The sequence below is a fragment of the Alexandromys fortis genome, unplaced genomic scaffold (genome assembly GCF_014885135.2).
Source record: "Alexandromys fortis isolate MF-2015 unplaced genomic scaffold, M_Fortis_MF-2015_v1.1 scaffold_6, whole genome shotgun sequence".
NCBI classification, from domain to species: domain Eukaryota; kingdom Metazoa; phylum Chordata; class Mammalia; order Rodentia; family Cricetidae; genus Alexandromys; species Alexandromys fortis.
In genome coordinates, this window is record NW_026067902.1 from 20,890,301 (window position 1) to 20,903,036 (window position 12,736).

The following is a 12,736-nucleotide window of genomic DNA, read 5'->3' on the forward strand; positions in this document are numbered from 1 at the left end:
CATCTTCCCCGCGAGAGCAAGACAGACGTTTACAGTTAATTTCTCTAATCCTTACACAGAATTCAAAGGTTCATTTGGGGTTATTACCTGTTTCACCGAGCAGAAACTGGGATTCATGGGGGACAGCTCCTTCCACACAGCTAAGAACTGGGATGCTACGGAGGGTCCTTTGGACTCGGAACCCAGGAGGAACTTTGCAAGGCTGCTTCCCTAAAGTATGGATCGTATGTTCTGCTGCTCTCCTGAATGCTAAGTAAACAGAGGGCTGCACTTGGAGCTTAGGTCAAAAATTTATGTCATAGACAGAGTAACACTTCTTAAAAACTGGAAGTCGGAGCCCTTGAAGCAGTTACCGATATTCCCAGAGTTTCCTGGCTCTTGTTTTCTTCTTGAGTCCAGAAGGGACTTCCCAAGGAATTTTTGCTGTTCAAGCACCAGAGGGGACTAGAGACACTAGTAGAAATTTACTACCTTGGAGTTCTGGAGGAAGTTCAAGATCAAGGTGTCTGCATTTTGCTTCTTCTGAGGGCTGCGCCCTTGGTTTGCAGATGTCTGACTTCCTGTTATGTCCTCACATGGCTGTCTTTGGTCCGTGTGTATCTTTGTAAGAGGATGCCGGATGTACAGGTGTTGTTCTATTTTGTCAACTTTACACAGACTAGAGTTACCCAGAAAGAGTGAACTTCAGTTGAGAAGAACCCCCTCCATCCGATTGGTCTATAGGGGCTTTTTCTTCATTGATGATTGATGTGGTAGGGCTCGGCCCACCGAGGGTGTTGTGAACCCTGGGCCTGTGGTTCTGGGAGGTATGAGAACATGAGTCTGGGGCAAGCCAGTAAGCGGCATCTCCCACGCCTCCTGCCTCTGCTCTGGTTGAGCGCCTGCCCTCTCTCCCTTCGGTGCTGGACTGTGGTCTGGCGCTGAACTGAGTAATTGCTTTCTTCCCCAACTAAAACGGGCCTGTTTCAGTTCTGGTCCGTGTTTTATCTCATAGCAGGAACCTCACTGAAACAGGCCCATTTTAAGGATGCTGCCTTAAGTTAATTGTTTCTGTAAAGGCTCCCTCTCCAAATACAGCCACATTCTTGGAGTCTAGGGCTTGGAACTTAAAAACAGGACTTTCAGAAGGACATTTAGCTCTCAGCTTGCTCCAGGACAGAATCGCGTATCTTTGCAGCTACAGAGAAGATGGATACTTTTAGTGTATGCGTAGTGAGTTCTTAAGGCTAATGCTTTTAGGGCAGAGGACAGCAGCGGGCAGCCCCATAGAACACCGCCAGCAGTTAGGAGGCAGCCCTACTGGGTGTCGCTAGCATTGGCTGCCACAGTGTTTGCAGGGTCAGGAACCTCACTGGAGTCATGACTGAGAGGGCAAGTGCCAGGTCAGCTGGCCCATGAGAACCGTGAGAGAAACAAACAGGGCATCCCTCCCATCTTCCCTCCATCTTTCAAGTCGCCGCCAAGGCTTGCCGAGTGGGAGTTCCAGGACTCCCCCTCTCCTGGCCACGCATTTACCAATTCATCCATTTCTGGAGGACAACAGGAAGTTAGAAGCACTTCCAAATCCCAAGACAAATTTAGAAAACAACAAAACGTTGACATTTCATGAGAGTACTTTTGCAGTTGTGTTTTTGGCAGGGCAGGGGTCATACAGAAGAGAACAAGGGGGGGAGGAACCTGCATGACAAAGTCAGAGGCCACCATCTCCTACCCTCCCCGGCCTCTCAGTCACTTCCCAGGCTCCTTTCAGAAGAGAGACAGCTTTCTCTTTAGAAAAGAAATACAGAGGCAGCTTTGAATCCATTCGGAGGGCACTGTCCAAAAAAAAAGCCAACTACCATTTAGCTGATTGTCAGTTCTTTAACTCTCTGTGTTCCAATTAGCGTGCCCTGAGTGCACACACAATACCTGCCACTTAAAAGGGGCTGGAGCAAGCATGCAGAGGGATGAGCAGTTATGATCCTTATCCACTATGCACACCTGCATACATTTCCCTGCTACATAGCATTGCATTGCTGGGATATTATGTGACTTTTCTGTCTCCTTCTGGGGGACATTTGGTGTTTTCTATTTTTGCCATATGTACTGATGATACATATACGTGGTAATGGGTGTCTCCTGGTGGACAAGAGCTTCTCTGGGTCTTTGGTTCTCAGATTCTGTTTCCCAGTCAAGATGCTTAGCTTCCGCTAACCTGTTAGTGAGAATCTCTGTGGATGACACGTAGGGCATGCAGTTTAGTGAGCTGTGCAGGTGATCCTATGCACATTATAACTACCTGGGAAGTCTTTTTTAAAAAGCTGGCAGGTGAAGCCTACCTCCCATCAATTAAGCCATAGTCTCACAGGGTGCAGCTGTGATGTGCCGTGTTGTCAGAATTGAGAGCAAAAGATACCAAGTCTTTGGTTTAGAATTTTGAAGCTTCCAATTGATGAGGATAGTCATCTCTTTGTTCATTTAAAGTTTTTTTAAGTGCTTTCAATAAACTTTTATAATTTTCTACTTAATGTCTTTGCAAAACAGCTGCTGATTTGTTGTCTGGATCGCCTGTATTTGTCTTATCATTGTAGATATCTTTAATTCTCACTTGTAGTTTATAACTATTGGTTTGTATGCATAGAAATGAAATTGTTTGCTATGTATTAATGTTTTAATATTTTTATTATTAGTATATTATCTATTTATGTTTTAATAAAAAAATTTTTCTCATCTTGAGAATGACACACATGTATACCATGAATTATACCCATATCACCCTCATTTCCTTCTTCAGCTTCCCTCAGACTCACCCCAACAGCCCCTCTCCAAACTCAGTATCTTTTTTTTTAATAACCCATAAAATTAGTGTTGCCCATATGTGGATGAGTGTAGGGCCATCCATTGGAGCATGGGAAATCAACTGTCAATAGTTTTTTTTGACACGGACAGGGTCTGGAGAGTACGTCTCTTACCTAAGCTGGGATTTTGGCTGGCTTGATCTTGTGTAGGCTTGAAAACACTGGAGCTGCTGTGAGTGAACACCATAGCCAGGCCATCCTGCAGATCTTACATCCCTTCTCCTCTTCCGAGAAATTCCCTGAGCCTTGGTAGGAATTGGGATAGGGAGACAGAGGGATGGAGTTCAATGAAGTTGTCCCAATTATGGATGATTATGTAATCTCTTTGTCTCAGCATTTTGACCTAGAGTATGTATCTGCTACCCACTACAAAATGAAACTTCACTAACCAAGGTTAGGAAAGCCCAGGTCTGCAGGCATAAGCATAAATGTTTAGAATGCAATTTGGCAGCATTTTGCAAAATAACAATAACAGGTTATACCCTGGAGGGCCTATGACCTCCCAAAATCACGGGTTTTTGGCTGGCTTTAAAATACCAGTAATGAACTTCAAATCTGTCTGATCAGAAAGCTGTTTTCATGACCCATCAACAGTCAGGCTACCATTGCATCAGCAAACATCTCGCCTGGCAGGTCACCACTGTGTCTTGCAGGGTCCAATGCTGGACAAGTCCATTATATGTTAATTTTAAGCCTTGAAACATATGTAAATTATTTTATTAATTCTAGTAATAGTCCATGCACTTTTTTGCAATTTCAATGCAATAATATCATTCACAAATAACTGTTCTTTCCACTAATCTTCTCTCTCCTTCCCCCCTCTCTCTCTGTATGTATGTATGTACGTACATATGTATGTATGTATGAGTGTGTGTGTGTGTGTCTGTATTTGACTCTTAGTTTTTGGGTATCATGTCGCATATCAGTGATTGGGAACATCTTGTCTTACTCCTTTTTTATAAAGATACTGAAGATTAAGTGTTTCATACTTGATTGTTCATACTTGAGTAATATATTCGTGGGGTTTTGTGGTATTTTTACGGAACTACATTTTTTTTTTGAGACAGGGTTTCTCTGTATACCCCCAACTGTCTTGAAACTCACTTTGTAGATCAGGCTGGCCTCAAACTCCTAGAGATCCACCTGCCTCTGCCTCCTGAGTGCTGGGATTAAAGGTGTGTGCCACACCTGGAACGGAACTACGCTTGAGGAGGTTAAGCAAGCTTCTACTTAGCTGAAATTCTATCTTGAGGGCTATTAATTGTATTGGTTGCTACTCTCTTTGTGTGAAGATAATCATTCAGCTTTTTACTTTTCACATTATTTTCATGTTGTATTCCTAGAACACATGCTATCTGGTCACAATTCTTGCTTTAATTTTTTTTAAATAAGTGTTTTCTAGGTTTTGTTCAGGGCATTTTCCATGGCTAGGTCAGCACGGGCTTTTCTTTCCTGGTACTATCTTGCTCTGGGATGGCACTGAAATTTTACTGACTTGCCAACTATTTGCATGTGCGCCGGCAGTGGTGGGTGTAATCTCTCTATCCCTATTGTCTGAAACATTTGTTTAAGGTGGGGCCGCTTACTTCTTAATGTTTGCCAGAATCCTCTAAAATAGTACAGACTCTATCCTTCATTTTCTTCTGCAGATTTTACTCAATTCAAACATGCAACCAAAAAATTGGTAGACTTGTCCAAACTTTCTACCTTATTCTATAATCTCATAGCTCTAAAAATCGCATTCTCATGTCCTAGTAGTGGTTTTGAGAAATATTTAAAATATTTTACCCAGATATTTATATTTTCTATATGTGTATTTGTATTTTCCATAGTGTCTATTTCATCATATTTTAAAGAGTAGAAATGCGAACTTCTTAAATCACTCTTCATATTTATGTAATATTCTGATTATTTTCCTACCATACTTTATTATTGATGTTAAGCTTTATAGCTCTGAAAACGAAATTACTATGTTATTCATTTTGAAGTCCCCAAATCAACAAGATTCTATAAGCTACATCAAACTAATGTGGGATCAGTAACTAGTGGAAATTTGTCCTGTCACCCATGAAACAGCATGGTTTAAAGTATTCAATATTCGAGCATACGCAGATGAGCAAGATGAAAAGCCCCTTCAAGTCTCAACTTCTCTTTTTAGCTCCTGTTGGACGACTTCCTAAGCAGAAGTAAGTTAGAGGAACAAGATACTTTCTCTAGATCCTGACAGAATTATACAAAAATTTGTTTTCCACAGACTGTTCCACATTTCAAATTCTTTTCAGAGGACTATTAAAAATTGTTTGTAATTTCCAGACCACAAAAATGCTAATGCAGATAAATAATATGACGAAGGAAGTCACTGAAAGATAGATGGCACAATGCTCAGAAAGATTCCTTTCCACTTCCACCTCCTCTCACCATGCAGCAGCATTTGCTCATATAAATTCCAGTAATGTGGGCTTTCTAAATTTTCCATATTTAATCAATTAAAGAGTGAAATCTCAACATCTACATAACATTGGATCCAAAAATGAAAATTTATTCAAGACAGAAAAGGGAAACCCACATTCTGACATGGTTTATAATGGACTATGCAACTCAAAAATTGGGGTACCAAGCTCACCCTATGATTTAGACACACGTTAGGCTTAACACAAATGCCACCCATAGACTGCTGCGCTGGTTGGTGAAATGAGAGTCACCCAGCAGAGGCAGCCTCAACTGAGGTGCATCTATGGATCTATGGGTATATCTGTGGGACATTTTCTTGATTAATAATTGATGTGGGATGGCCTAACACACTGGGGATGGCACCACCCCAGAAAGATTATTCTGGACTCTCTTAAGAAGGGTATTTGAGCAAACTATGGAGGAGAAAGCCAATATCTGTGTTCTGTGGCTTCTGCTTCAGTTCCTGCCTCCTGGTTCTGGCCTTGAGTTCCTGTCCAAACTTCTCTCAGTGGTACAGCATTACCTGGAAACGTAAGATCAAAACAAACCCCTTCCTCTCCTAGCTGCTTTGGTCATGGTGTTTATCACAGCAGCAGAGAAAGCAGCTTGCTTAGGGTCCTTGGCACATGCAGCCCAGGGCTGCACCCTCAGCCTGGCATTTTCTGCACCCACATCTCTTCCATTTATGCAACTTATTAGCTGAGACCAGTTCGTAAAATGTGTGCATTCTTCCTCAGGTTCTCTTTCCTGCTCCTTCCCCATCTTTCTGTCTTGGGGTATTTCCTCTCCCATCTCCTGTCCTCTACTACAGGCATTTGATGTTGACATTATGTGAGGGTTTTATAATTTTTCATAAACCACTTCACTGGCCATCATTTTGGAATTAATTCCAACTTGTCTGTAGCAGCAAGGAACCACTTGTTCATCCCTGCCGCCCTGACCCAAAATAGTCACACAGAAACTGTATTAATTAAATCACTGATTGGCCCATTACCTCTAGCTTCTTATTGGCTAACTCTTACACCCTAATTTAACCCATTTCTATTAATCTGTATATCACCACGAGGTCATGGTCTAGCCATAAAGTTTCAGCACATCTACCTCCGGCTGCGGATCCATGGTGTCTCTCTCCGTCTCCTCTTCCCAGCATTCCAAAAGTTTTGTTTTCCCCACCTAGCTCAGTTCCCCTACAGTTCTGCTATAGGCCCAAAGCAGTTCCTTTATGAATCAATGAAAGCAACACATAGACAGAAGGACCTCCTACACCAGTTGTCTCTGTATATCGCATAACCTCCATTTCTCTGGTCCATGTGTGCAATTGCTCACTTCAACTGCTGTCGGGGAATCTGACAGGTTACTCTCATCCACTGTAGAAGAGAAAATTCATAGTTTCCCTAGTTTTACTTTTTCTCAATCCCAGGTAGAAATTTTAGCTTTGAGGGAGTGTTTTGTTTCTCTTAGCTTCGAACATATAGATGTGTGACAATATTCAGGCAATTGTGCGAGCAGCAACTGTCCTTGGTTTATGATTCTGTTCATCACCTTTCCTCCACCTGAAATTCAGAAAAAGTGAGCTTGTCTACCTTCCCCTAATCCAACACCTTCTACATTCCTATTTATACTTCCTAGTGAAATGAATAATTTCACATTCTTTATTTTTATTTCATTTTCAGTTCTTTCCTTATTTGAAAAGTAGAATTAACATATCTTAGACATAAGTGCAACTCTCTTCCCATAAAATGTAAGACCGAAGCTAGATTATTTGTTTTTGATATTTGCTATTAAATTTTCAATGATCATGTTTTAGAATGGAAGAAGAGAGTGAATAGTCTACCTGTTTCATATCCAGTTGGTTTCACTACTGAAAGAGCAAAACAAAACAAAACTAAACTAAACAAACAGCCCCCCCCCAAAAAAAACCTTTAAAGAGAATTTCCCTGATATCTGAAGGCTATATTTGTGAGAGTTCATTTACTATCAACACTAATGTTGATAGAAAGGCAAGGTTAATAATGTATACTAGCTCTTATGTGACACATCTGAGCAAGGCAGAAAGAGGTTACACTCACACACATTCGTACTGAGCCTGACCAATGGAAGAAGTCGGTGGAGGAAGCTCCGCACCAAGGAGGCCCACACACCCAGGAGTACATGAACAGTACAAATCCAACTCTGTGAGTTAAGACAAGACAAGGACACAGAGTTGGTGGAGAGGGAAGAAGACTTGGATCTGGGAGGAACTGGGGGTGAATCTGATCAAAATATACTGCTTTAATTTCTCAAAGAATTAATTAGAAAAAGAAAAAGGGAGACCAACCTCCTTTTCCATCCAGTGTGGCCTCTGTTAGCATCTTCTTCCTACAAGGAATTAAAGGCAGAATAAGAAGAACGAGGTGCTTTTCAAAGACACTCTTCTAGCCTGCCTTCACATTTCCCAACCTTTCTGTTTAGCCCAGAAGACACTGATGCCCTTCAGTGAGATATAATTTGGTGCGATATTAACTACTGATGAGGCTTTCAGTGTCCCTGTCATTGCCCACTTGGAGTGTGGCTCCATCGTCACAAATGGAGACTTGACCTGGAAGGATGGAAGATCTGGAGAACTTTAGGACTGTTTCAGGATGTCACGGGATGATGGAAATGCATGCTTTTGTTTCTCCGGAGAGTCCTAAATATCAACCTGAATTGAACTTGAGCACCTCTTAAGCCAGCTGCCAGAAGGAGGTAAACCATGTTTGTCCTAAGTGATTCCTGAGGTCTGAGTGTAATATTCTGTAGCGTATGAAAAATGAGACATTAAAAACATCTTAAGTGGCTGTTTTCAGATCTGTGGGACATTCTCAGTATCTAAGAACAGGTTTTGTTTTCGTCGCCTCTGGGAACCACAATGGACATGCCGTCCTGTCTACCTCTGACAGGAAAAAACTACTTCTTGACACATGCAATTTAACAATAATAGACGGGCATTCATGTCTGAGTCCTAGACCTGGAATTTCCTGCACTAGGGGCGTCCCATGTTAGAAATATTGCTGGTCTGGCAGAGTGAGGACTGGATGGGAAACAACACCCTAGACAGGTTGTCTGGGATATCCTGAAAGTCAGTATCTCGATTCAGTGGCTAGATTAAATTTGGGAGAGCCAGAATTGTTTGGTGGATACTTATAGCTCTACTAGGGAAGGACTTGTGAGATGGTCGTGTATATCCTAATGGTTCTGAAAGAACTTGGCAAGGAAAGAGGCAATTTGTAATAATCCATCCCACTATGAATTAAATATTAACCTGTGATCCCAGTCACCAATGAACTCAGTCAGTACATACCTGTGATGCCACGTGTCTGTGCTGGGCTGACTGTAAGGCAAAGCACCAGGTCTCCCAGAAGATAAGCTGGTAGGTTTAACCTCCCCACTGCTCATCATATCCAAGACTACCTCTTAAAGAGAGCTGCGGACTCACTTCCAGAGAGAAAGGCGAGCTGAGCTCCGGAGCTTTCACAACGGTGGGAAACCCCACCTTTAGCACGTGTACTTTTCAGAGTTAACTGGATGATACAATGTATCACCTAACTGAAGGACGGAAACCCACCTTTAGCACTGGGCTTTTCAGAGTTAACTGGATGATACAATGTATCACCTAACTGAAGGACGGAAACCCCACCTTTAGCACGTGGGCTTTTCAGAGCTTACTGGACGATACAATGTATCACCTAACTGGCACCGCTTGGAGACTGAACCCAGGGGAATGCTGATAATTATTCTGAGGCAGTAGGTGTGAACTGGAAGGGTACTCGGTTTACACGCAGTCACTCAGTCTAAACTCGGTTACCTTTATTTAGTCAGTAATGCGCCTTACATACCTTGTTGGTCTCATCAGGAAGAAAAATTCCAGTTTATCCACTTTCTTTCCCAGCTGGCTAACAGTCTTTGTTCCGAAGAGTCCAGAGAGATGCTGTTATTCACCCACGCCTCTAGGTTTTTACAGCCCCGTACTTCCCTGCTGGTCCAGAACTATCTGAAGTCTGCAAATATGACCCATATCCACCCAACCAGAGCCACCTCCTTCGGATGGCGCTTCCCTGACCAGACTGTGTATTAAATGTCAGCACAGGAAAGAACTGGGCGGCACACGGCTTTGCATCTGTGTTTGTGATAAAACGCTGAAGATTTTTCTCCTTGTGTCATTTAGTGGCATGTAAAAGAGCCCACATGACTTCTCTAGAATGTTTGTTTCCTTTGCAGGAAACAAAGAGCCTCTCTGTCGGATGAAGATCCTTGTGGCCTTCCTCTTCGGCCTTTTCCGTGTCGTGTGTTTGGTCCTGAAACTGGTCCCCGAGAAGAATCAGTCATGTTCTGCTCATTTGCACATTTCTTTCTCATTTCAGAGTTTTATCTTTTTGTAGTTAATGTCCCCTCCATTGCCAAAGTTTGAATTTGGACCTGATGATCCCAGTCATGTGTATCTGACCCCCAGACCTGGGCCATTCTCATTTTGGCTGACTGTTCCTCACGTACTGTCTTCTGCGCACATGGCCTGTATCCTCTGATACTTTTGTGTGTGTCCACACTGTTCCTACCACCCGAGTGTCTGAGGAAATTGACAAGATCCACAAGGAAAAGAGAGCTCAGCACCTGAGCGCTTCCTTGCTGTCTCTGCTTCGGCCATAGTCTTCAAACCTTTGCTTACAAATTCACTGCTTGAATGAGTAGAAACCCATTTTTGGGGGGGAAGAGGAAGTGGTACAGAAATGGGGTCGAGAGGGCAGGAGTTACACAAACCGCACACTGGCACAGGATTGCTAAAGCCATCTGCTTGTCTTCAGACACCCCCTAAGGCATTTGTCACCCTGCCCCCACCTCTCAAAGCCAAAAGCCTGGGCATATGCCCTAGGAAGTTGGAGCCCAGGAATGTCCCTCATGTTAACCATCCTATAATCCTCTTGGGCTGGGCAGAGAGGAGAAATAGCCCAAATATGACAGTGTGCATTTGAGGCTTGCATATTTTTGTGAAGTCAGGAGCTGAAAATGTATAATGAGAAAACAAGAAAATATTTACAAGTTTTATTCCTCACCCTGGCTCCTCTTTTCCTCATTTTCTCCTTTTTCCCCCCTTTCTTGTGTACATTTTGTGGCCTCTCGGCTCTAATTCAGGCGCATTGCAGAGCGGCGGTGGAAAAGGATTGTGGTTAGCTAGGCCAACCCGAACGGCAACAAAGGAACTGAACGCCCACTTGGCAGCAGCCCAGATGTTTCCCAGCGACTACTAGCCTGCTTATGGCACAAAAGCCCAGGCAAAGGGGCCTGAGTGTGTGGTTAGACCTATTTATTTTTCAGCACAGGAGGAAATTAAAAACAGGAACCTGAATTACTACTAAGAAGCAATTCTGAGTTAATTAATCCAGGGAGGGAAAGCAACGGGATCGGCACAGTCTGTCTGAACCCAGAGCTTAAGAGCAAGGCCCGTGGTCTCCCTGCTCTTTCCCGGTCCCTGGGGAGCTGTTTGCTGGTTTAGCACACCTGGTCGCATGGATGTGGAGTGTCCACCTTCTTACCTGTCCTGGAGTTGTATAGTCACTGGTAGCTGGCAGGCGGTTATGGAGGGAAAATGACAGAAAAACAGAAAACACCTACCAAGGATGACGATCCGCGACAGAGCCGCACTATTTACCATACAGAGAAGAGTTGGCAAGTTTACTGAAAACAGAGGTTTCAGCTGGCTTAAAGCCAACACTGCCTGGCACGCTGAAGTCAATATTTGAGCAAAAGACTGTTTTAATCTCTTTGCTCTTGAACTGCCCTTTCGGAGATCCAGTTATTTATACATGCCTAACAATACATTTGCCAAAGTTTCAAAAATCTCCGCGAGGGAATATTTATAATAACCTCAGTTACTTTTTATACTTTAGGCAGGTTTTTCATTTTCCTTTAGCTCTTCACTGCTGTAGTGTGCAACCTGTGCTCTGCCGTGTCCTCCATGAAGCAAGGGGTATGTGTGCGTGCATGCATGTGTGTGTGTGTGCGTGTGTATGTGTGTGCATATGTATGTGCATGTATGCGTGTGTGTGCATGTGTGTGATGTGTGCCTGTGTGTGTGCATGTATAAATAACTGAGAGACACAAATGAGACACTACTGTCCTCAAGCCCTGCATCTAAGAAAGAGTCTCACCACTTGCTTTGCAGAAGCAATAATTCAAATTATCTCTGTGGCTATGCACACATTTCCTTGTTATTCTTATTTATTTACTTATTTTTTGCTGATGCTTGGTTCTCCTCTCTCCTCTCTACTTTTGCTTTCTTGTAATTTTTTATTTGGGAGGGTTTAGAGACAGGATTTCTCTGTGTAGCCCTGGCTGCTCTGGAACTCTCTCTGTAGTCCAGGCTGTTCTAAGGCTCATAGAAATCTGGCTGCCTCTGCTTCCCAAGTGCTGGGATTAAAGGTGCGACATCACCACTTTGAAAATTTTCTTGTAATTTTAATTTCAGAAATGTAGACCTAAGAGCAAGGTAGTTTCTGCACGCTGTTTTCTTGCCCAGGCTGCCATTTGCTTTTGCTCTTTCTTCCTCTCTTTTTTTTCCATCCGCTCACTTTGGTGTACATCTCTCAACTCTTTACCCCTCATTATTGCTTCCTCAACGAGACATTTTAGATATTTCTCCTCTATGAAAACTTCATATAAAAATATACAGTGTGTCTAATGTAATTGGCTCTTCTACAAACATTTAGAATAGTTAAATCTTTTTTAAAAATTTTGTTACCTAGGAGCCAAAGTTAACTTGCCTTCTGGTTGTTTCTGTATCATTTGCAAATAAGATGGAGACATTGCACATCCTCTCCTCCAGTGGTTATCCCCCAAGGAAGGATCATGTCGGGTGAACAGAGTACAAAGGGCAGTGTCTGGAGACTGAACATGGCCACAATCTCAGAACCTAGTCCCCCCCCACTCCATGTTCAAACTTTGTCAGTGTCCCAGTGACATATTTCATTGATATATTTTTCTTTCTGGTTTGAGTCTCATCCAGAATGATGTGACATGCAATTATAATGTCTCATTGGTCTTTTATTGTGAAACAGTTCCTATCTTGACACGATCAGAGTTGTGGCTAGCTATCCAATGTCTCTCAATTGGGTTTGTCTGACATTATGGCTGGATTAGATTCAGGTTATACACGTTCTGCCTAGAGGCCACAAAAGTCATGCTTTGTCTTCCTCAGCACAGCAGGAGGCACAGGACACCCGTGTGACCTGTTGCCGCTGCTGATGCTGTTAACTGTGATCGTGAGTTTAAGGTGACCGCTGCTGGCTTGTTCTGTCCCTCATCTCTTTATCTAGACCATAGTTTTTTAGTTGGAATTTATCTTCAGTAAAATTCCTGTTGTCTGTCTGTCTGTCAGCCTGATATATCTGTATGAATGTCATGTGTATCTCTATTAATCTATGTACCTACTATGAAAT

General features: G+C 42.8%; 1 long non-coding RNA gene across 1 annotated transcript in view; it reads right to left on the reverse strand.

The window, feature by feature from the left end:
* Window positions 1-10,942, reverse strand: part of LOC126496541 (uncharacterized) — a 28,136-nt gene extending 17,194 nt beyond the window's left edge. The window contains exons 1-3 of the long non-coding RNA XR_007590376.1: window positions 10,835-10,942; window positions 7,606-7,646; window positions 2,952-3,082 (exon numbers count right to left, since the gene is read on the reverse strand). This is a non-coding gene — a long non-coding RNA (uncharacterized lncRNA). The remainder of the gene's footprint in view (window positions 1-2,951; window positions 3,083-7,605; window positions 7,647-10,834) is intronic.
* Window positions 10,943-12,736: the final 1,794 nt, after the last annotated feature.